The 25,030-nt window shown below is 36.7% G+C and overlaps 1 pseudogene across 1 annotated transcript; it reads left to right on the top strand.

Annotated features, from left to right (window-relative positions):
* The first annotated feature begins 14,333 nt into the window (after positions 1-14,333).
* On the top strand, positions 14,334-22,231 carry LOC103276126 (annotated as a pseudogene). The gene is made up of 3 exons (XR_002481294.1): positions 14,334-14,894; positions 16,502-16,604; positions 21,850-22,231. The product of XR_002481294.1 is annotated as a 60S ribosomal protein L15 pseudogene (transcript).
* The last annotated feature ends 2,799 nt before the right edge of the window (positions 22,232-25,030 follow it).

Here is a 25,030-nt window from a genome sequence, read left to right as displayed (position 1 = left end):
TGTCACAAGGCTTTTATAATGTTATTTTTTCTTGGTTTTCTTTTGATGTTTCTGTTGGTATATGTGTACTTTTCAGTTTTGCAGTCATAATGCTTGCTGTGGTGATTAACTATTTTCCTAGATTCTTGGGAAGAACATGGTCCATCTTTTCTTTCTTTCTTGTAGGGTTAATACTTTCTTAGGCATCTCTTGTAGAACTGGTCTCAAGTTTAAACTCGAGTTTATGCTGCCTCCAAACCCATTCTACAAGAGATGCCTGAGAAGGATTTTCATTCTCCAGCACTGATGAAGTTAGCTAAGGTTGGTAGGAAATTCTTGTTTGGAATTGTTTTTCTTTGGGAACATTGCTGATTCGACTCCAGTCTCTTCTATCCTATAGTGTGTCAGTAGATATGTCTGCTACCATTCTAACTGGTCTTCCCTGGTAGGAGGTCTCACTTTTCTCTCTCACTGTCTTTAAGATTTCTTATGTTATACGTACTTTGTATAATAGAATTACTATATGTCTAGAAGTTGTTCTTCTCATTTGATGCCTTTCAGGAGTTCTCTGAATCTCTTGTATTTGAATGGTCAGCTCTCTGATGAGATGAGGAAACTTTTCTTGGATAATTTCAAGGAATGTTTGTTCCAGGGTGCTCCCTATCTCCCTATCTGCCTCAGAAATGCCAATCAGGTGTAAGTTTGGGCTCTAGAAAAAAATTACACATCTCTTGGAGGCTTTGTTCCACCTTTTTAAGCTTCCTTTCTATGTTTTTAACACTTTGGATTAGTTCCATATTTTGATCCTCAAGATCTAAGATTCTTTCTTCTACTTGGTTAATTCTGCTTTCCATTGTTGTCAGTTTGTTATTTATTTAATTTACCGTATTCTTGATTTCCATCACCTCACTTATCAACTCCTTCATTCTTTCCTCTTATCTCTCCTCATTTCTATTCATCCTCTCTATTAATATCTTGATATCTGGATTTGTGGCTTGAGACCAGTTGTTCTGGAGGCTCTTCATTGTTTGAGAACTGAAGTCTGTATTCTCATGTGCTGTCTTCTCAGGAGTCTGAAGGATACCTTTGTTCTTTCTTTGGTTCTTCTTCATTTGTAATTGTTTTACTATTTTTCCTCTTCTTTAATTCCATTGCTCAGTGTTAAGGAGGATAACTTTCACTTTTGGTTGCTCAACCACCTATTCTTCCTTATGTATATCATATGGATTTTCCAATTTTGAAGCTGAACTGGGTGTGTGGGACTGTGCTGTCTTTTTGCAGTTTTGAGATTTGATTAAGGTGTAATCTGGGAACTGTGGTTAAGAAGCTATCTACAGATCACAGTATTCACTGGCTAGTGTTATGGGCTCCCTGGAACCCACTTCTGATCACTTTACAATCTGTCCATGTGGTGGGAGACTATGTATGCCCTCTGAAATCAAAATGAGATAAGAAAAAGTAAAATAATGGAAAAAGGTGGAAGGGAGACAAAAGGAAGATGAAGAGAAAGAAGGAGAAGAAGGAAAACAAACACACAAACGATCAGGTGAACAATCAGTTAAAGAAAACAAAAAAAATTAAAAATAAACAACAAAAATCAAAGATGCACTCTCCTTCAAATATTCTCATTTAAAAAAAAAGAGGGAGAAATAGGGCAGGTCAAATCAAGAAGGCTCTCACAGAAAGCTGTGTGTGGATAGAGTGGCTAAAAAATATTTTAAAATATCTTCCTTTTGTTGTCATTTATGGAACTTTAGGTTTCTCTCTATCTCTCTCTCTCTCTCTCTCGTAACCAGCTTGTCCTCTATGCCACCACCCTTGGCAGAGGTAGGGAGTGGGATCCAGTCTCTAGGCTCTCCCCTCTGCTCTCAACCTGCAGACTGAATGGGCTGCTTCAGGACTCACCCCAACTTGGCCATTGCTAGGTATCCAACTCCAACTACAGGTGTCCATATTTGATCCAGTGTGGAGGGTGGGGCTTTTATCTCTCTGGGATGGTGTACTAAGATTGTTTCTTTCTGGGCAAACAATGGTGTTCCCAGAGGTGTGCAGAAATTGCTGGATGCAGACTGTCTAGAATTAGGGGAGCTAGAGAAGGTTTCCACTGGCCTCAGGACAGAGAAAATGGTATTATAATGGTGTTCAACAGCATCTTATCCTCCAGTGGGGATCAGATTCAGATGTCCTCCTACATCTTCTCCATGGTCCCTGCAGTCAGTGTCCAACTGTTGCCTTAGGTGGTGGTGTGAGCACCAGGTATCAAGAGGCTTCTGATTTCTGATTTCAGAGTAAATCTGGCCTCAAATGATTAGTTAGGACATGTTAGTGTAGTAAAATTATGTTGGTTTTGTGCACAAAAGAGTGGGATATTCTCTATCTCAATAGTTGGAGATATATATAATATTATACATATATATATAATTAATCCGTCTCAGATGAATAATGTTCATATTAGCATGATCTGTGAAGTTCGTCATTACTTAACACTATTGTAACCTAGGATTTTGTAAATATATTATATCGGATTTATGATATATTTTATCAGATATATACTCATATATTTTATCAAATATAAACATATATTAATGTTTATGTATACGTGCTTCCATGTATATATATGTTTATATAAATACAGGATAATTGCATAAACTAGTGTTTATTGGAATAAACTTTGAAAATCTGTTCCTCAGTAGTGAACATTATGGACATTTTAGGTTCTAGTGTACAGTCATATATTTGGTAGAAAATAAATATTTGAGAACCATTGGAATGTCCCTTTACTGTAAAACATAGTTGGATCTATATGCTAGATAGATAGACAGATAGATAGCTACGCTCTATATGCTATATACATATATATGTATATGGTTCTATAATCTATATATATCCATGTTTATGTCCTTAGTTTTAAAAATTAATGATTGCATACTTTACCTTTGGTAGAACATCATCTCTGTGCACTAATTCTTTTATATTACTCAAATATATAGCCACATGGTTTAGAATAATTTTCAGAAGTAATGCATTTCAGTATGATTAGAAAATAGTGAAGTTATTTAGTACATACATTGAGGATAACAAAATTTGTGTTTTTAAATAAAGTATGAAACAATTTGTGCATGTAGTTGTAGATAATATAATTAATTCATGTTTTAATTTAAGTGATATAATGCAAAGGAGGGCTTTGGATGGAATAGCTAAAAATAAAATAATAATTTGAAATATTTTAGTTTTTAAACATTCTCTCAGACTGACAAAAGCACTGGAGCACTGTGCAAATATTTTTCAGTTTCATTGCATTTTATTTTTTTTCCAGATGGTCACCCAGGTGAATTGATATCAAATACATGGAACTGAATGAGTAATGGGTGCCAAGAGCTTAGAAAATATTGAACTGTCAACTATTTCAATTCAATATCAAATTTGAAAGCTAAAAACCTATATTTTTAAACTGTATAATTTTTACTAATCTAACTATATTTCCAGGAGGAAAAGGTGGTAAAGTTTGGCACAACACAAATTGGAGTATGACATACAGAATGACAGTTTGACTAATATGATATGGAAAATATAGGATTTTAATAAATAATGCTGTTTACCTGTAGACATATGACACTTCATAAATGGGAAAAAGTATTGCTTACTGAAAGAGTATTACTTTATATATGAGTGCATATATCTATACACATATGTATAAATAAATTTAAAGAAAGATGCTAAGAGTTAGTGTTGTCTTTTTTTGACTTATAATTTTGGAGTAATTGTCGATTTTTATGCAGTTGCAAGAAACAATACAGAGAGATCCCACATAACAATCACCACCCATTTTCAGTGATAACCAAATAACATTTTACCTAACTATAGTACAGTGTCACAACCAGGAAATTAACATTGGTACAATCCACCACTCAATTTTGCATGCATTAATTTATGTGCAAGTATTTAGTTCTATGTAATTTATAACATATGCAAATTTATGTGATCATTTTCAATGTAGAGATATAGAACTGCTCCATCACAAGTATCCCTTGTACTAAAAATTTAAGCACAGAAACACCTTTGTATCTCCGTTTCCTAAATTCTGGCAGCCACTAATCTGTTTTCCATCTTTTTAATTTTGTCTTTTCAACATTTATGTGAAAATAAAATTATACAGTATTTGACCTTTTGTGATTGGCTCTTTTTTCACAGTGCAGTGTCCTTGTGATAAGTTTTATGTGCATCACTAGTTCATTCCTTTATATTGCTAAGTAGTAATCCATAATAGGATTGTTTTAACTCATTACCTGTCTTATAACAGCTGAGCTTTTGCTATTTTAAAATATTATAAATAAAGATGCTTGAGCATTAGTGTACAAGTTTTAGTAAACAAAATTTACTAATTCCCTGAGATAAAGTCTCAAGTGAGTTAGCAGTTTTATAAGAAATTTTCTTTCTTTAATTTTTTAACTTATGTATTTCTTTATTCATTTATTTATTTTAAAGATGTAGGGTACAATTCAGGGTTAGGTATACAAATGTTAATTATGCAGGTACCCTTGTTGATGAGGTGTGGCCCCCTGCCACTCCCCTGGCAGTTTTCCTCAACTGCCAATCCCATCTCCCCTCCTCTGGCAGTTTTCTACTACTGCCAATCCCTTTCTTATAGTATTATGATAATTGTTCAAGCTTTGCTTATGGGTGAGAACATGTGGTACTCTGCTCTTTGTTTCTGTGATAGATCACTGAGTACAATAGACTCTAAATCCATCCAAGTTGCTGTGAAGTCCATATATTTGTCCTTCTTTATGGCTTCATAATATTCCATTGTGTATATGTACCATATTTTAAAATCCAGTATAGCTTTGAAGGGCAGCATGGCTGGTTCCATGTTTTTGCTATTGTGAATAGAGCTGCAACAAACATGCGTGTGCAGATATCCTTTTTGTAGTATGATTTGAGTTCCTCTGAGTAATTCCCAATATAGGGATTGCTGGGTCATATGGTGTTGGGAGCCGCCCATAGAGGTCTGCCTTCTGACATGGTCAAGGAGACTGATGACCCTGGACAGCATGGCACGTCCGGGAAAGTGGCGGTTCTGCTTCTCCTGCTTTGCTTAGTCATGCTGCCAGTGGAAATCCTAGGGGTTGAGAAACTATAGCTTGCTAATCAACCACAGAAAATAGACTCCGGGGGATTGTGGAGAATATTATCTACTCCCCTCGTGGTTATAGCACAGAGACGAAAAATCATAGTCCATCCTGTAGTGTCACATCCAGAAATCCCCATTAGATTACTAGACAAAATTTATACCCCTTTAAGGGAAACCCCCAACATTATGTTAAGAAACTGGGGCTGGCATTATAAGGGCCCTGAAGGTCGACCTGCAAATGTACAAGCAGGAACACACTTCCCTTGCCAAGGAATTGTGAATGAAAACTATAGATATCATGTGCTCCTTAGAAGCAAACTGAAACCATTCGGTCTTGATTGGAAACGAGTCAGAGAGATATGGGACTGTAGATGGAGGCCCACTAATTGTAGACTGTCATGCAGTTTGTACTGGCAGAACCCTAAAAAATGTCATTGTTCTGGAAATTGGTCTCTCTCTAGTTACACAAATAAAAGTTTAGTTCCTTGTGGCAGAAAACATTTGCTAGAGTGTACCTGGCCATAGTTAAATATATAACAGGCTGACTTTGCTGCTATGTGATTTCTAGGAGAAGATTAGATATTAGTTTTAACATATAGATTATACTTAATTTTGAAAGGTCATGGGTATTTAAGTATAGGGTAATGGTGTTTTTACGTTATGAGTGTGTTTAGCTTTAAAGGAATAATTGTATAAGCTTTTGGTTTCATAGCTTTAAGGAAAGTGACTGTATCTAATTGTTAAAGTATGAGAAGAATACATGAAAGGTTTCACATGACTGTCCACCTAACCATAAAAATATGAGGAAAACACTCAGAAAGTTGCACATAACTATCATTAATGTTTTAAGAAAGAAAACACTCGGAAAGTTGCACATAACCATCATTAATGTTTTAAGAATCTTATTTTGGAGAATTTGAGTAATGTCAAGAAAAGATTTTTCATGTATGTCACCCAAAAGGCTGTGTAACAAAAGGGTATATAAATCACAGATTTGCTAGCAATAAATGAGCAGTCCTACATAAACACCAGGTCTGTGTCCATCTCTTCACTCACCGTTGCCACCCTTCCTTCAGAAAACCCTGAACCTGCTGGAGCTGGACTCTGGCAATATGGAAGGTCAATTTCTAGTTATTTCAGAAATTACCACACTGTCTTCCAAAGAGGTTGCACTATTTTGCATTCCCACCAGCAGTGTAGAAGAGTTCCATTTCTCTGTTGTTGCTTATTTTATTAATGATGACCATTCTTACTGGGGCTAGGTAATCTCAGTGTGGTTTTGATTTGCATTTCTCTGATGATGAATGAGGCCGAGCAATTTTTCATGTGTCTATTGGCTGCCTATATATCTTCTTTTGAGAAGTGTCTATTCACATCTTTTGTGCACTTTTTAATAGGACTGTTCATTTTTTTTCCTTTCAGCATGTTTGAATTCCTTAGAGATTGTAGATGTTAGGCTTTTATCAGATATACAATTGGCAAATATATTTTACCAATCTGTGGGCTATCTCCCTGCTCTCTTGATGGTTTATTTTACTTTGCAGAAGCTTGTCAGTTTGATGAGGTCCCACTTGTCCATCTTATTTCTTATGGTAGTGCACTGAAGGTTCTGATCAGGAATTGGTTGCCAGTTCCAGTTTCCATAAGGGTGTCTCCTGCATTTTCTAAGATTCTTATAGTATGAGGTTTTACATTTAGGTCTTTAATACATTTAGAGTTAATTTTTTGTATGGTGATAGGTAGGGGTCCCGTTTCAATCTTCTGCATGTGATGAGTCAGTTTTCCCAGCACCATTTGCTGAATAGATTATCCTCTCCGCAGTGGTTGTTGTTAGAGGCTTTGTCAATGATGAGTTGGTTGAGAAATTGAGGCTTTGTTTCCAGAATCTCTACCCTGTTCCATTGGTCTATATGCCTATTCTTGTACCAATACCGAGCAGTTTTGATTTCTGTTGTCTTATAGTAAAGTTTGAAGTCCAAAAGTGTTATATCTCCTGCTTTGTTTCCCTTGCTGAGGATTGTTTTGGCTATTTGTAGTCATTTATGTTTCCATATGAATTTCTGTATTGTCACTTCCAGGTCTGAGAAGAATAATGTTGGTAACTTAATGGGTATTGCATTGACTCTGTAGATTGCCTTTGGTAGGATGAACATTTTAACAATGTTGATTCTTCCTATCCATGAGCATAGAATATTTTTCCATTTGTTTGTTTCTTCTTGGATTTATTTGAGCAGTGTTTTGTAGCTCTCATTGTAAAGGTCTTTCACCTCTCTGGTTAGAAAGATGCTGAGGTATTTCATTTCTTTTTTTTTTTTTTTTTTTGTTGCCTTCAATACTCCACCCTATCTTCCTCAGTTCCTTAGATGTCAGGCACAAATTCAATGCACCACCACAATAAAAAATACAAGTTTAAAACACCTTGGACAAAAAGGGCACAAAGAGCTGGGGTAGCAGTTCTCTGTCCCCTGAGTCACACAAAGTAGGAATAGAGAGTCAGGAAAAGGGAATGAGCCATGCTTGTTAAATAGCAGTGTATGAGAGGGGGCACGAAAACCCTGAAATGTATTTAAAAATTGTGTGTTTATTCCTACATATTTAAACTTCAGTCACCTTCAAAGAATTCTCTATTTGATACAATACACTTATCAGGACTTTTTTATTGTTCAAAATAGTTTTAAAACTCATCATTTTTGATACTTTTTAGTGCTTCTACTATTTTTGTTTCACTTCTTCCATATCGGTTAGACATTTCCCTTTGAGGGCTTTTATTATCTGGGAAAATAAACAAACAAAAAGTTTCTCAGGGTGAGATTGGTTGAATGGGGGGGGCATGGGTCATGCAGTTTTTTGTGAAAAACTGCTGAGCACCCAATGTAGTTTGAGCAGGTGTGATGTCATGGTGAAACAACCAGTCACCTGTTTGCCACAACTCAAGATATTTCTTTCACAAATTCTCAAACATTCCAGACAAAAGCTTGGTTGACCATTCTATTTGAAGGAACAAATTCTGAGGGTACTACAAGGGGACTGCCCTCCAAAAGATAATTCTGTTTTTTGGGGGTCCCCCCTCTTATGTAAGAGAATAGTTTGTAGATGATTCTGAATGATCCATTTAAAGGAAGCAGAAGAAAACTAGTGAGCCCAGTATTCTAAATGGGAAAGATATCACTAAGTTTTTATCTCTGGCCACTGACTTGAGCCATTTGGATGCAATATGGAACTGGAAACTGTATCAAGGGTGACTGAGACCTGTTTCTGGTGTGTAAAAGTGGTATTTGTATTAAAAGTGGATGCTGATACAACATAACATTTTAAGAATTCACTATATATCTCTTTTTTGAACTCATGTTTTCATGCATTATTTTTCAGAATTCATTGTGTTATCCATCTGTGTTCTCTTTTAATTTGCTTAGTTTTCCTAACAAGTGTTTTAAATTTTTATCAGGCAATTTATAGATTTGTATTTTTTTCAAGTTGATTACTGGGAAATTACTGTGCTCCTTTGATGGGGTCATGTATTCTTGGTTTTTCATGTCTCTTATTGTTTTGTATTGATGTTCTTGCATTTGATGAAACAGTCACCACTTCTAGACTACAGCTTTGTCAGCTGAGGTTGATGTCCACATAGATTGCAGTGGTTCTCTTCAGCTAAGACTTTGAATATGTGCAATGGTGGAGAGGCCTGTTGGAGGTTTCCTGATCTCTTTTTCTCCTATAGGGGAAGTCATGGTCAAGGATATCTCTTTGTGTGTCACATACGGCTTTCAGGTGAGCTCACAATGATGATGGCACTAATGTCTGATATGTGATGTTCGAGATGTGGTCATAAAGTCAGTGTCTGGAGTACAGGTAAGCACAGACTAATCTTGTCTCCAGGGCCTGGGGAATGGCTAGCCTGTGGCAGTTGTGACTCCATTTTCTCAGGTGCAAGTATGTGTTGCAACCATGCATCTAAGGTTTACAAAGTGGATATGTCCAGAGAAGTCATATTTACAAGTACGGGAGGCATACCGATTCCAGGGTGACATAACAGTGACTCCTTCTTGGGATGGGGGCTAGAATGTACAACAGCAACTCTCTCTCTCTGGGGATTTGCTACTGTGTTTTCTTAGTAGTAAAAGCTGTCTGTGTTCTCTGCAAATCAGGATCCTGGGGACCATGATGGAATCCATTATGGGGTTTATACTCATAAGCCTTGACCTTCTTCTTTGTCTTTAGCCATCTCCAGACGTCAAATATGCTGATCTCCCCCCAAATTTCTTCTGTATGGTTACTCTATTTTTTGTTTCATTGTGTTACTACAGGCTCTTAATTGAACCCTTGATACCTGCCAAGGAGATTTCACTTATAGATAGCTATCAAATTGGATTTTTTTTGAAGAGAAATAAAGGCTAATATAACCTCTTCTGTTGCCTTGTTGACATTCCTTCTAGTATTAAAATATTTAAAAATCTAGGAGCTACTAAGGCTAGAATAGTGACTATCAAACCTATCTAAGCCTGAAATAGCCCAAAATGGCTCCAGTGAGACAATGTCATAAAAACCTCTATTATATTTTTAGTGGTTTGGTATTAATCATGTTCAAAGCAATTAGCACAAGAAATTAATCCAGGTGTTGCTTAAAAAAAAACATTTGTTTTTTTCTTAAAAAGCAATAACTTCTCATTACAGAAATTGCAGGTGCATGGTGATAAGTATATGTGACAAATTAACCAAGCTATAATATGGTCAACACAAGTCTAGATGTTGCTGTGAAGAAGACATTTTTTAGATGTGGTTAACATTTAAAGTCAGTTGACCTTTAGTGAAAGAAATTACCTGTGATAATGTGGGTTGGCCTCATGCAAGCAATAGAAAATCCTAAGAGAAAATTTTTAGGAGAAGAATAAATTCTTTCTTAGGACTACAACAGCAATTCTGCCTGAGATTCCAGCCTGTCAGCACCATGCTTTATGAATTTTGGTCTTACTGACTTCCACAATCATGTGAGTCATTTATTTAAAATAAATAATGTTTGTGTGTGTACATTTAATATACTTATCAAATCTACTTATTTGGGGAACTATGGCTGATATATATATTCGTACCCAGAATGTTTATTGAGAACAGAATTTTAAGTATAATATGTCTTAATTGTTTTGGGAGTTTTCAGAATCAGTTTTCTATTAAGATCAAATTTATATGCATTATGACTACCTTTCCAGTAGGAAAATAAAATGATGTCCATGATGTAATGTGTGGATAGAGTTACACAAAATATCAACATTGGATACTCCATCATATTCTTATAAGAGGGAATGCTCTCAGTGGCTATGTGTTTGATACTTTAGAGCATTTTTGTTAAATGGCAACTGTAATGATTTTAACCTGTAGCTCTTAATTGGACTGAACAAAGTGGGGGCCCAAATAAGAGAAGTATTCTGCAAAAATTCCTGTCTACCATGTAAGTTTCTCTGATCTCTTTCATTGTCAACATTTTATCATAAATCTGCATGTTTTGTTTTTTAAAAAAGTCCAATTTTCATTATACATTTGAATGAGATGGTGTACCTTTAATACTCTACTTAGGCTAATCATAGCAATATGTGGTAGATTTTGTCTAATATTGACTTTCTTTGTGTGCTGTGATATTGCATTGATTTACATCCTGAAATATAAAATTTTCTCCTTTTTTAAAAATTGAATTGTTATATTCTATTTTCTGCAAATATATATTTATGTATATGTACTACTGTATTATCTGTCCTTCCAAATTATTTACTCTTTATCTCTATAGTAAGAACAAAATTTATGTCATAAAATGGTGTGGCTGCTTTTTTTAAAAAAAAGATTATGTTTAAAGTTGGGTCTAGCACTTGTGTATTTATATTTTTGATAGACTAGTATAGGCCAATCTTACCACAGTGAACATGTGGTCATTTTGGCGCTTTTTTTTTTGTGAGGTTAAAAAACCTCTCAGCATTCGGTCTCAGTGGTCTTGGCAATCTTCATGTTTACAGTGTTTCAGAGCTGGCCTAATTCACCCTTTCCAGATAATTATGCTTCCCAGATAGCATATGTTTTACTTTTGTTAGATTTCTATGGGCTTTAAACATTTTCCTGAACTTCTGAAAATAGAATATATTTTAATATTGCCGTGTCTCCATTATAATTTCTCTGATATATGGTGAGATATTTATTTTATGTCTTATGATATTTGTATTTTTTCAATGTATTGGAAATGACTTATTTTCAGCAGCCTCTACTATATACACAACATTGTCTTTTCACACTCTCCAGAGCATTCATTTCTGAACTCTTTAATCCAATAAATTTTATACTCTAATAATGGAATGCCTATTTTATTGGTTTTTTGATCCCTGAATTTATATCTAGCACAAGTGTGTGTGTGTGTGTGTGTGTGTGTGTGTGTGTGTGTGTGTGTGTGTGTGTATCTTTATCTTCAACATCCTCCTTTAGGCTAACCCTTGCATTTTGAGTATGTGGTCATCACCATGGCTGGGTTTTTATTAAGATGTCAGAAACTCTATGAAAATTCAGTTGAGTTGTCGTAGCAATCTTCTTGTAGGAAGTTTTTGAAAGTCCTCTTAGGTGAGTCTGATACTCTACCCTTTCCAGAGAATGCTTGTTTTACCCTCTCTGGATTTTGTACTTTTCAATTGTTATCCTGGATCTTTGAAAGTTCCAGTCAGTTATGTCTGGGAATAGGCTTCCTTATTTTATTGGGTGTTCTACTTAATCGATTGACATGCTTACTTAGAAATTGTTCTGTTTTTGAAAAAACATATTGTGGTGGTTTATGTATCAGCACCTTCCTATTCATACATTTTCTTGTTACTGTTTTATTCTTCATTTTAAATTATTGTTTAATATCTTTTTCATTACAACCTATTACAATACTTAGTATTTAAATACTCATAGCATTTAAATGCTTGCTATTACCTTTGCTTTATTGTTTGACTTCATATCTCTCATTTGAATATTTTTGAGTATCTTAGTCTAGGACAATTCTAGTTTAGACACCCTGTGACCATCTTAGTTGTTTTTTTCTTATTAAGGGTTTAGAAACTTCCTCAAAATTCTGTCTATGTTGCCCTGGCAAACTTCATGTATACAAAGTTTCAGGGATAGTTTATGCCAGTCTGATAATTTGTACTTTTGGTAATCTATTTTTATCTTTTCTAAGTTTTAAACAGGATTTATTCCTGTTTTGTGAAGGTTCAAGTAGGTTATGTCTTAATATCTGTTTGTTTGTTTGTTTTAAAGGGTGCTATGCTGAATTGACTTCCATACACAGTTCTGGAAATATTCCTTCTCTTTAAAAAAAAAAGCATATTGTAAACATGAATTTTATACCAACTCCTCTTAACTATGCTAAACAATCTATCACTGTATTCTCCAAATTTTTTATTGATAGTCTGTTTCATCATGATATATTTTACTTTGCTATGATTGAATACCCTTCTCAAATTTTCTTTTTTCTTTTTGCATCCTTTGAATTTTTATCTATCCTTTCCATATCTATAGCTTTTACAGCCTAATCTAAAAAAAAATCTTAGCCCTGTAATTATGAGGTCATCTTAGTGAAATTTTTAATTATGAAGTCAGAAACTTCCTCAAAATTTCCTGTTGCTGTTTGGTGGACATAGTGCTTCAGAGCCATCTTAAGTCAGTTTGATAATTTGCACTTTCTAGATCATATGTTTTTCACGTGTATTTGATTTTTTGGGATTTAAACTATATTTGTTGAAAGTTCTAGTAGACAATATTCAAATAGTGACATCTTTCTTTTATAATTATTCTGGTATATTTTATGATATATGTTCAATATATTTATTTTCAAATGTCTTCTTTCATCTTTCATTTATTTTTGAAAAATTGTAACAGGCTTTTTATTAGCAAACTCTTACATATCCTCTGTTTATTTGATTATTGCCTTTTCTAGGTCATTCATTTCTGATCTCTGTAATAGCACTCAATTTAATATTATAAACTCAAAATGGACTTTAGGATATTTCATATTTTCTTGGAATTTTTATATATCCCTTGTGCACATGGCACTTTAATATCTCACTCTAGCAATGTGAACATGTCTCCACCTTGGCTGTTTTTTTCACTGTGAGCTCAGAAATAGTGTTATCGTTCTGTCTACCTTGTCCTGGCATCCTTCAAGCTCACAAAGATTCAGGGCAAACATTACCAGTCTGATAGTTTGCCTTTTGGGGTAAAATATTATTTACCTGTTTAGAATTCTGTAGTTCTTGCGTGATCATTGATTTGAGGAAATTTCAAAAGGTTGTGTCTAAACATTAGCTTTCTCACTTTATGTGAGGTAATAGTTTATTGATTAACAACTCAGGCAAAATTTTTTTCTTCTTTTTATAATACTCAAAATTTGATGCTCTATTTTTCCACATTCTTCTAAATATGTATATGGTTATTATAGTATTATTTGTCCTTTTGAATTATTAATTTATTATCTACTGAATAGGAATATATTTTATACTTTGACATCTGAATGTCTTTTTAAATTTTGAATGTTTATACTTAACTTTGTGCCTAGCACCCATGTATTTATATATTTAATATCCTAGTCTAGGTCATTATTACCACAGTAAACATGTGACCTTCGTGTGTGTGTGTGTGTGTGTGTGTGTGTGTGTGTGTGTGTGTGTAATATTAGAAATGCTCTCAACCTTATATTTCAAAGGGTCTCGGCAACCTGCGTGTTCACAGTGTCCATTCATTTCTTAACCATCAGTCTAACATATATTATATACTTATGTCTGAATGCCTGTTTTATTAATGTACTTTGGCCATCAAATTTATATGTATCACATTATATATCTATTCAATATTCTCCTCTAGGTCAATCCTTCCATTTTTAACATGTGATGTGACCACCTTGGCAGGGGTTTTTATTGCGATTTCAGAAACCCTCTAAAAATTCTGTGTCAATTGCTATGGCAACTTTCTTGTAGATAGTTTTTCAAAGCCCTCTTAAGTGAGTCTGATAATTTACCCTTTATAGAGAATATATTTTTTATCCTCTTTGGATTTTGTAGTTTTCAGATTTTATATGTGTTTGGGAATTTTCCAGTACATTGTATCTCATTCTGGGCTTCCTTGTTTTACTGGGTGTTCTACTTGATTGATTTAACATGCTCATAGAAATTGTTCTTCTTGCTTTCCGTCTGGCGGTGGTCAACAGCATTGAGCCAGGATGGGCACCTACAAGTACATCCAAGAGTTGTAGTTGAAGAAGCAGTCAGAATTCATGCACTTTCTCCTGTGGCTGCGCTGCTGGGCGTATCACCAGCCCTCGTGCTGCACTGTGCCACGTGCCCCAGGCGGCCCTATAAGGAGTGCAGGCTGGGTTTACAAGGCCAAGCAAGGTTGTCATTCACCAGATCCACGTGGGCTGCTGCGGCTGCAAACGCCCGGTTCCCAAAGGTGCGACCTACAACAAGTCCAGTGTACACCATGGCGTCAAACAGCTTAAACTCAAACACAGCCTGCAGTCCCGTGGCTGAGGAGCAAGCTGGACACCACTGTAGGGCTCTAAGAGTCCTGAATTCCTACTGGATTGGTGAAGATTCCACATATACATTTTTTGAGGTTACCCTGATCAATCCATTCCATAAAGCCATCAGAAGAAATCCAGACACCCAATGGATCACCAAGCCAGTCCACAAGCACCGGGAAATGCGGGGCCTGACGTCGGCGAGCCCCAAGAGCCGTGACCTTGGAAAGGGCCACAAGTTCCACCATACCTTTTTTTTGAGTTGGAGTCTCACTCTGTCACTGAGACTGGAGTGCAGTGGCCACTCCCAGCCACTGCAGCCTTGACCTGCTGGGTTCCGGTTATCCTTCGCCCCAGCTTCCAAGTAGCTTGAACTACAGGTGTGCACTACCACGCCTGGCTAATTTTTTATTTATTGTAGAGATGAGGGCTCACCAAGTAGCCCAGGCGGGTCTCAAACCCGCGGGCTCAGGGAATCCACTCACCTCGGCCTCCCAAATCACTGGGATTACAGGCTGAGCTACTGAGCCCAGCTTCCACCAAACCTTTGGTGGCTGCCAGCCGCGGCCTGAAGGAGCCACAACACTGCAGCTGCACCATTAAGGCAAGTCATGTTTGTAACTCCCCCAATAAACAATGAGTACAGTCCTGTCTGCTTAAAGGTGTTTTTGTCTGTTAAACTAGTCTGCAGGTTGTCTCATGAATGCTTTGTCAAATTCTGAAAGTCAATGTGAAATAATGTCTGAAGACTCTAAGTGATGGTGTATCTTGTTTCTAATAAGATAAACTCTTTGTCTTTGCTTTATCCTAGTAGGGAGTTCCGTGTCCATGTTGAAAACTTGCTCTGCGATGTCATGGGTGTAAAATATATTCTTGAAAAGAGGGGTGCTGAAGCTACTAGCCTTTTGATGTATTTGGTGCATGTGGTAAGGCCTAAAGCCAGACTGGCAAGTGACAGTACTCTGCGGGGTCACTTGCAAGTGGCTAGGGGTTTTGTTTGGCAAATACAAACTTTGACAGTTGGATTTTGCTTGGAAGTTTGTAGGGTGAAGGAGAACATTCTAACCTATGTCATAGACATGTAGTGGCCATGGTTTTAGATTTAAAACAGTGTTCCATTTGTGTGACTGCTGTTTCTGAAAGAAAAACTTTACAAAATACCATCATACTGAGCAAACGTGGAAGGGACTCTTCCTATGAATGAAACAAGTCTGGGTTAATGTAGAACGCCTCAGTACCACTTAGGTTCACTTGACAGGGGACTGCTCCTGGCTTAATCCCATAGCTCTATGGAATTCATTGCATAGTTCTCAGTAGCATTCACACTATTGTACTTTGAAACTCATGGAAATTGAATGTTAGATAAGTAAGATTTAACCCTGGTTTGTAAGTTAATGATCAGTGCTAGGGTGGGAATCTGGTAAGCCAGTGGCCACTAGATAAATCCCTTTCAAGTGTGTGAGGTTAGAAAATTAAAGTCCGCTTTAATCAAGATTTTGAAATACTTACACAAGCACTAGTTTATGGCCATTACGAGTCCTCCAGCCACGTAAGGAGAGAAAGTAGAGTTGACTGTTTAAAAGGATGTACATACATGCCTCATCTAAGTCCAATCAGTCCTACGTATCACCTTGGGTCAACTCATTTGGCCCACTTCCCTGAGGCTACAGAGAACAGTCACAACTGGTGTGAGTGCAAGTTCACTGTCTCCAGTCTAAACTGACATGTTGTCTGCAGTCTTTTCCTTACCCCTGGTCAGCTGTCCTGAGAGTTCGTACTCTTCCACAAAGATGGGCCTTCAGTTGTATACCTGCCTTCACCTTGGGCACACCATCCTACTGTTGTCTGTTTGCATCATCTTCACATAGGCTTAGCTGAGCTTTCCAAGGGTCAGTCTGAGTGGGAAGGAATGCAGGAGAGAAACTGCCCCAATCCCACCAACGTTAGGGTGTGCTTACTTCAGAAGAACTGGTCTGATTTCAAATTCAAATGCTGGTTTCCCTGAACCAGTTGTTCTATTTCTTGAGGGGTTTCCAAAGGCTTAGTAATTGATTTCCAGGAAATGTTTGTAGTAGGCTCAAGACTTCATGAGACCGAAGTTTCTTTCTACTCAAAAATAATCAATCTTAAACTATACATCCTGATTGTGTGCAGAGGTTGTTCAACTAAAGGAATAAATATCTATTAAACAACAACAACGGAAAGAAATTGTTCTTTTGGAAACCATATCATTGTAATGTTTTATTTTTCTGTACCTTCCTCTCCATATAGATGCTTGTTCCTCTTTTATTGTTCATTCCAAATTATTCATTTATTACCTTTTTCATTATAACGTATTTTATCCTGTAATATCATAATGACTTCCTGAACAATTTTGGTTTTGTCTTTACATTTATATCTCCTTAATATCAATATCTTTATACTCTCCCATGTGGACCTGTTTGTTGGCTTTTTCATTTTGAGGAGGAAACTCTCAAAAGTCCACATTTCTTAAGAAAACTTAATGGATACAGTTAGGTTATAAATATAAAACAGCCTAGGACAGTTTTACATTTCATCTTTCCCAAAGAAGCTATTTTTTACCCTTTTTAGCTTTTCATGTGATTTTCTTCTTATTGTTAATTTTTCAAGTTTCAGAAAAGTATATGTAGATGTTGACAGTCTTCCTTTGTAATTATGTACATCTTCTAAAGTGTTTTTCTTTTATATTTTAGTGTAATGTTATTGTCTTTTTTCATTTATTTCTCATGCACTCGTGCCATTCTATTATCGCTCCTTCCAGATCGTTCATTACTTATGTCTTCAATACTCATTTATTTTAGTATTTAAATAGCATTTGAGTAACTTTTATTAATTTTGCTTTACTTTGGGAATGCGTAGCTATCATTTAATATATCTTAAATATCCTAGTCTAGGCCAATTCTAGCTTGCCATCATGTGACCATATTGGTTGGCTTTTTTATTATGGCCTTAGAAACTCCCCCAAATTTGTCTATGCTACCCTGGAAAACTTTATGTGCATATTGTTTCAGGGCCAGCTTTAAGTTTTTGTGATAATTCACTCTTTTGATAATCTATATTTCACCTTTGCTGGGTTTGGTAATTTACAGATTTTATTCTTGTTCTGTGAAAGTTCAAACAGATTATGTCTTGATATTCACTTTTGTTTTTCAATGTATATTATATTTTATGAACTTCCATATTCAGTTCTGGAAATATTACTTCTTTTTGAAAAAACTTGTAAATATGAATTTCACAACTAAAAAAATCACTCAATTATTGTTTATCTATAAAAATCACTCTCATTGTTCTTTTCAAACAATTTTTGATAATTAGTTTTATCACAATATATTTCACTTTGCTATAATTGAATAAACTTTTCTAATCTATTGTATGCTTTCTTTGAATTTTTATCAACATCTTGTGTATCTGTAGATTTTATAACCTCAGCTAAGATCATTCCAGCACTGTGAGCCTGTGGTTATCTTGGTTGACTTTTATTAGAAGTGTGGAAACTCGCTTAAACTTCTCAGTTTCTGTGGCAATCTTGTTGATCACAGTGCTTCAGAGTCAGTTTCAGAAGATTGGGTCTAGACAATGACTCTCTCTCTTCATTAGCAATTGCAGATAAAAAAGTCATAAAAATTAAATTATGTTCAAGTTGTCTGTATCATTCTATATGTACATGTTTGTCACAGTATTATTTGTCTTTCCAAATTATTCATTCCTCATCTCTGAATAGGAACTAATTTTATACCATAATATTTGAATGCCTTTTAAAAAATGATAAATGTTTATACTTGAAGTTGCATCTAGTACTTGTGCATTTATATCTTTAGTATTCTAGTCAAGGCCAATGATAGCACAATGGGCACATGGCCTTTCTGGGGTTTTTGTTTTTTTTTTCCTTACATTGTGAGGTAAGAAATTCTCTCAACATTTTGTCTTAGTGTTCCTGGTAACCTTCATATCCCTAGTTTTCCATAGCTGGCCTAAATAAGCTTATAATGGTTTACCTTTGCTGAATTTCTATGGGATTCAACTGTTTTCCTGGATTTCTGAAAGTAGAATATACTAGGATATTGTCATTTTTGAAATTAATTATTCTCATATGTGCTGGAATATTTGTTTACATTATATCTTATAAAATTTGTGTCACTCTCTTTTTTAATATAATGGAAATGACGTATTTTTAGCAGTCTCTCCTATGCATTCATGCAACCCTTTTGTTGGCATCTTTCCAATCATTCTTTTATTAACATTTTATTTCTAATAGATTTTGCACATTTATATCTGAATAACTTTGCATTAATGTTCTTCAGCTTTTATATACATATATATTTCTGATATATGTATATCCTTAGCATTTTTGTCTAGACTAATCCTTGTCTATACCAATCCTTGCATTTTGAACATGTGACTATTTTGAGTAAGGTTTTCGTTGTGATGTCAGAAATTCCCTGGTCATTGGTTAACAAAAGCTGACACCCTCACGGCCACCCCAACATCCACCTGCTAGGCTCCGGCAATCCTTCTGCCTCAGTCTTCCAAGGAACCAGAACTACAGGCTTGAGCTATCATGCCTGGCTAATATTTTTTTTTAGAGAGATGAGGTCTCTCCATGATGCCCAGGCTGGTCTCAAACCTGCATGCTCAGACTATCCTCTTGCCTCGGCCTCCCAAAGTGCTGGGATTACAGGTTTGAGCCACCACACCTGGCCAAAGGTGGGGACTCTTAAAGGGGAGAGACAGTGAGGGGAGCGAGGGTTGAAAATCATCCATTGGGTACCATTCTTACCACCTAGGTGACAGGCTCAATAAATGCCCAAATTTTACCATCACATAAAATTCCTATGTAATAAAACCTACACATGTACCCTTGAATAAAAAAAATTCCAAAAAGAATGAAGAGTCAAAGTCAGCAAAGGTTAAGTAAAAAATATTTCTCTCAGTTGACCTAATAATCTTCTTGTTGGTAGTTTTTCTAAGGCATCTTAGGTGATTCTGATAATTTACCCTTTCCAGGAAATATCTTTGTTACCCTTATTTAGTTTTGTAGTTTTTAGATTTATGCTTGATCTTGGAAAGTACCAGTTGATTGTGTGTCACTAAGGGCTTCCTTATTTTATTTGATGTTCTACTTAATTAACATATTCACTTAGAAATTTTTCTTCTTGGCCAGGCGCAGTGGCTCACACCTGTAATTACAGCACTTTGGGAGGCAGAGGTGAGAGGACTGCCTGAGCCCAAGGGTTTGAGACCAGACCGGGCAACTCGGCAAGACCTCTTCTCTACAATGAACCAACCCCCCTCCCACAAAATTAACCTGCTGTGGTAGTGCATGCCTGTAGTTCAAGCTATTTGGAAGACTAAGGTGGAAGGATTGCCTGAGCCCAGCTGGTCGACGCTGGGGTGGACATGAGCGTGCCACTGCACTCCAGCCTGGGCAACGTAGTGAGGCTCTAATTCAAAAAAAAAAAAAAAGAAATTGTTCTTCTTTTGAAAATATTTCATTGTAATGTTTTATATTTCTGTTTTTTTCTATTCATACATATGCTTGTCCCTGTTTTATTGTTTGTTCTAAATTACTCATTTATTAATCTCTCTCATTAAAATTTATATTTCCCCATAACACCTGAATGACTTTATGAAAAATTTCTTTGTTTTCTTTCTTTATATTTGCATATGTCATTAATCTGAATATATTCTTGCTCTTTCAGTTTAGAACCGTACTGGATCTTTGACTATTTGACTGTTTGTTGACTATTTTATTTTGAGATGAGAAACTTTCTCAAAAATCTTCATTGCTTCAAAAACCATGGATACAGTGACCCAGAGACAACTTAGGCTACTTTGATAATTGAATATTCCCAGAGAATCTATCTTTTTATGTTTTCCAGATTGGCATGGGTCTTTATTTTTATAGTTAATTTTTATAATTTTAGGGAATTATATGTGGAAATTAGCCACTCTCTTTTGTAATCATTCTTGTATATAGTGTCATATTTGCTTATTTTATGCTTTCTGAAGTGTCTTTCCTTTGTTTTATTTTTAAATGTAATCATAAAGGCATTTTTTCGGCAATTTCTCATATACTCATGCCACTATATTATAGCTCCTTCTAGACCAGGGATCCTCAACCCCCGGGACCATGGACTGGTAGTGGTTTGTGGCCTGTCAGCAACCAGGCTGCACAGCAGGAGGTAAGTGGTGGGCAAGTGAGCTAAGCTACATCTGTATTTACAGACACTCCCCATTGCTAGCATTACTGCCTGTGTTCTGCCTCCTATCAGATTAACACTAAAAAGCTAGATCTCATCTCCAACATCCTATGTGAAGTAGGGTTTTCTGCTGTGACAGCAACCAAAAGAGATTACAGAGTAGACTAGACATAAGCAACACACTTCAGGTGTCACTGTGTTGAGTCACTCTTAGATGGGACTGTCTAGTTATAGAAAAACAAGTTCAGGGCTCCCACTAATTCTTTATTATGGTGATTTGTATAATTATTTCTTTATATATTACAGTGCAATAATAATAGAAATAAAGTGCACAATAAATGCAATGTACTTGAATCATCCGGAATCCATCCACCCACCCCCACCTCCAGTTTGTGAAAAATTGTCTTCCACAAAACCAATCCCTAATCCCAAAATGATGGGGACCACTTTTCTAGATCATTCATTACTTATCACTTCAATGATGATTTATTTTTAGACAATAGTATTTTCATACATTTTATAACTTTTGTGTTTCTCATGGAATGTATATATCTCATTTGAATATATCAAAAATATCTTAGTCTAGGCCAATGCTAATTTAGTCATTATGTGACCATCTACTTTTCTCATAATGACATCTGAAATGTCCTCAAAATTCGATTTATGTTGCACTAGAAATTTTCATGTACACAGTGTTTCAAGGACAGTTCAGGTCAGTCTGATAATTCATCCTTTGTTCATGTATTTTTTAATTTTTCTAGGCTTGCTATTTTACTGTTTTTATCCTTGCTCTGTGAAAATTCAAGTATATTGTGCATTGATATTAGCTTTCTGTTTTTAAAAGGGTATTAGATTTGATTGACTTCCATATGCAATTCTGAAAATAATCCTCCTTTAAAAATTAACTATGACATCTGGCAAGATGGCAATGGGAAGGGTTGGATGTGGGATCTCCGTAAAAGTGAATGTCCATAGAGGTTCTTGCTTTTCCCCAGGTGGCTGCTGCTCCTGCTGCTGCTGGCCTGCTCTTTGGTCAGCCACGCAGGCCTGCCATCTGGAGGAAGCCAGCTGCACACACTGCTCTGTTACTGCCCCTCCCCCAACCCTGTCCAGGGCGGCCCTTGGATCCCAGCTCGTGGAACTCTGGACTCCCTCCTTACCATGCCTGGAGCTTCCCGGGTGTCTCACACTCTGCCTCTCCCTGCTGGGCCCCTGGCCGTTGACTCCCAGCCCCATGGAGCTTTGAGCTCCCTCCCTGGATGCACTACCCTGTCCCACCCTAAATCACCCTGTGCCAGGCTGACCTACAGCACCCGGCTGTCTTGCACTCTTCCTCTCCCAGCTTGCCATGGGACCAGAGATCAACTGGAGTCCTGAGACCAGGCAGAGACCTGCATTGCTCTGCCCAGTTCTGCCCAGCACCGCTCAGCCTTCAAATTGAGTCCTAAGGTGGCTGCTGCTCCTGCCACTGCCAGCATGCTCTTTAGCAAACTGAGCAGGCCTGTGGGCAGGAGGACACCAGCCCCACACACTGTTTTGCCATGCCACCACCCAGGGTAGCCATCAGCTACCGACCCCGTGGAGCACCAAGCTCCCTCCCCGGGTGCACCACCCCACTCAGAGCTGACCAGCACCAAGCCAACCAACAGCACTCCGATGTCTTGCACCCTGCCCCCCCATCTTGGCTCCCAGCCAAGATCAGCTACAGCACCCAGACCAGGCAGAGACTTGCACTGCCCTGCCCAGCTCTGCCCAGCTCCACCCAGTCTCCAACTTGGGACCTAAGACTTCATGTTTGTGTAGGAGAATAATGCATCAGTAAGGAGGTGGGTTGGCTTGTGTGTCTGTATGATTGTTTGTATGTTCTAGATTTTTTACTTTTTTCTGTCTGTGTGTCTCTTTTCATTTGTTAGTTGGTATGTTTGTCTGTTTTCCCTCTCACTCTTCTCTCTCTCCACATTCCACTTCTCCCTCTCCTTCTCTATTCCATTCTTTTTCCTTTTTCTTACCTCATTCTGCTTTCAGGAAGCAAACCTATACCCACACTGCATGAACAGATTGAAAGGCAGTGGAAAGCAGGTGCCAGGGTATCCATACACCTGTCAGTGGATACTGGGATCTGCAGATAGTTTTTGACTCATAGCTCTACCCTCAGTTGAGTCTCAAAACTGCAAAAAAGTACACCCCCAACCCACAGTCCAGCTTCAGAATTGAACAAAGCTAGAGGGTTACAACAAACAAGACTAGGATATTGAGCAAACAGATATAAAAGCAACCACGCCATCCCTGAACAACAGAATTAAAGAAGTGGGGGAGGAGGGGAAGTGGGAAGGAAAATCTATACAAATGAAGAAAAACCAAAAGAATAATACAGGTATCACACAGACCCCTGGGAGGTCAGACACTGAAAAAACAGACTTCGGAAAGCAAACAATAAAGATTGTCCAGAATGGCAAGAAACATACTACAAACTCAGACATCAAGACATTAATAGAATAAAAATAATTGAGGAGATACAAGAGGAAAATAAGAAGTTGATAACTGAGATAACAGCAGTCAAGAATACAGTGATTGAAACAAATAACAAACTAATAAACATGGAGAGCAGAATTAGCCAAACAGAAGAAAATCTCAGAGCTTGAGAACCAAGATATAGAACTAACGCAAACTGTCAAAAACATAGAAAAGAAGCTTAAAAAGACAAAACAAAGCCTTCAAGAGATGAGTGATTACTTCAAGAGACCAAATCTAAGAGTAATTGGAGTTCCTGAGGCAGAAAGAGAGACAGAGACCACTCTGGAACAAATATTTCATGAAATTCTTCAAGAAAACTTCCCTCATCTCATCAGTGATGTGAAAATTCAAACACAAGAGATTCAGAGAACCCCTGGAAGACAACAAATGAGAAGACCAACTCCCAGACACATAATAATTCACCTAAACAAAGTAGGTATAAAATAAAAAATTCTAAAGACAGCAAGAGGAAAAGTTCAGACTACCTACCCAGGAAGACCAATTAGAATAGCAGCAGATTTATCTACAGAAACCCTTCAGGCTAGGAGAGCTTGAAGCCCAATCATCAAAGTTCTCAAAGATAAATAATTTCAACCAAGAATAAGCTACCCAACTAACCTAAGCTTCATCAGTGAAGGAGAATTAAAATCTTTTTCAGACATTCAATCCTAAGAAACTACACTGCCTCCAGACCACCTCTACAAGAAACACTTAAGAAAGTATTAAACACAGGAGAAATGGAAAAAAGAATGTGAATGAAAAAAATGCACCATGAAAAGATATAGTTTGGCAATATGGATAAAATATCATTGGGCAACAATATATTGCCTCCAAGAGACTCATCTTACCAGAAAGGACACTCTGAGACTCAAAGTAAGAAGATATGAAGCAAAATTTTAGGCAAATGGAACACAAAAGAAAGGAAGAATTGTGATCTTAATTTCAAACAAAATACCCTTTAAGCTATCAAAAATTTAAAAAGATACAGAAGATCACTACATAATGATAAAAGGTTCAATCCATCAACAAGAAATATCCATCCTAAACATTTATACACCTAACATAGAAGCACTAACTTTCATAAAGCAGCATCTAGGGAGACTTTAAAAAGATATTGACTCTAGCACTATCATAGCTAAGGACTTTAATACCCCACTCACAACCCTAGATGGACATTCAGGACAAAAAATCAGCAAGGAGACCTGTAACCTCAATGTGACTCTTGACCAAATGGACTTAATTGATACCTACAGAACACTCCATACAATGACCATAGAATATACATTCTACTCTTCACTGCATGGAATATACTCTAAGATCGACCACTTCCTTGGCCATAAATCATAAGGCTGAAACTTTGCCATGCACCTTTGCAGACCACAGTGGAATAAAAATAAATATCAACACCAAGGTTACCCCCAAATCCACAAAGACATGGACACTAAACAGCATGCTGCTAAGCAACTCCTGGGTCAACATGGAAATCAAAACAGAGATTAAAAGATACCTGGAAGCAAATTAAAATGAAGATACATCTTACCAAAATCTCCGGGAAGCCATGAAAGCAATAATAAGAGGGGAGTTCATATCTCTACGAACACACATGAAGAAAATGGAAGGATTACAAGTTAATAGCCTAACAATTCACTCAAGGAAGCTGGA

The sequence above is a fragment of the Carlito syrichta genome, unplaced genomic scaffold (genome assembly GCF_000164805.1).
Source record: "Carlito syrichta isolate Samal-C Ts95f unplaced genomic scaffold, Tarsius_syrichta-2.0.1 Scaffold315934, whole genome shotgun sequence".
Classification (NCBI taxonomy): Eukaryota; Metazoa; Chordata; class Mammalia; order Primates; family Tarsiidae; genus Carlito; species Carlito syrichta.
This window is presented reverse-complemented; position numbering and strand designations above follow the sequence as displayed.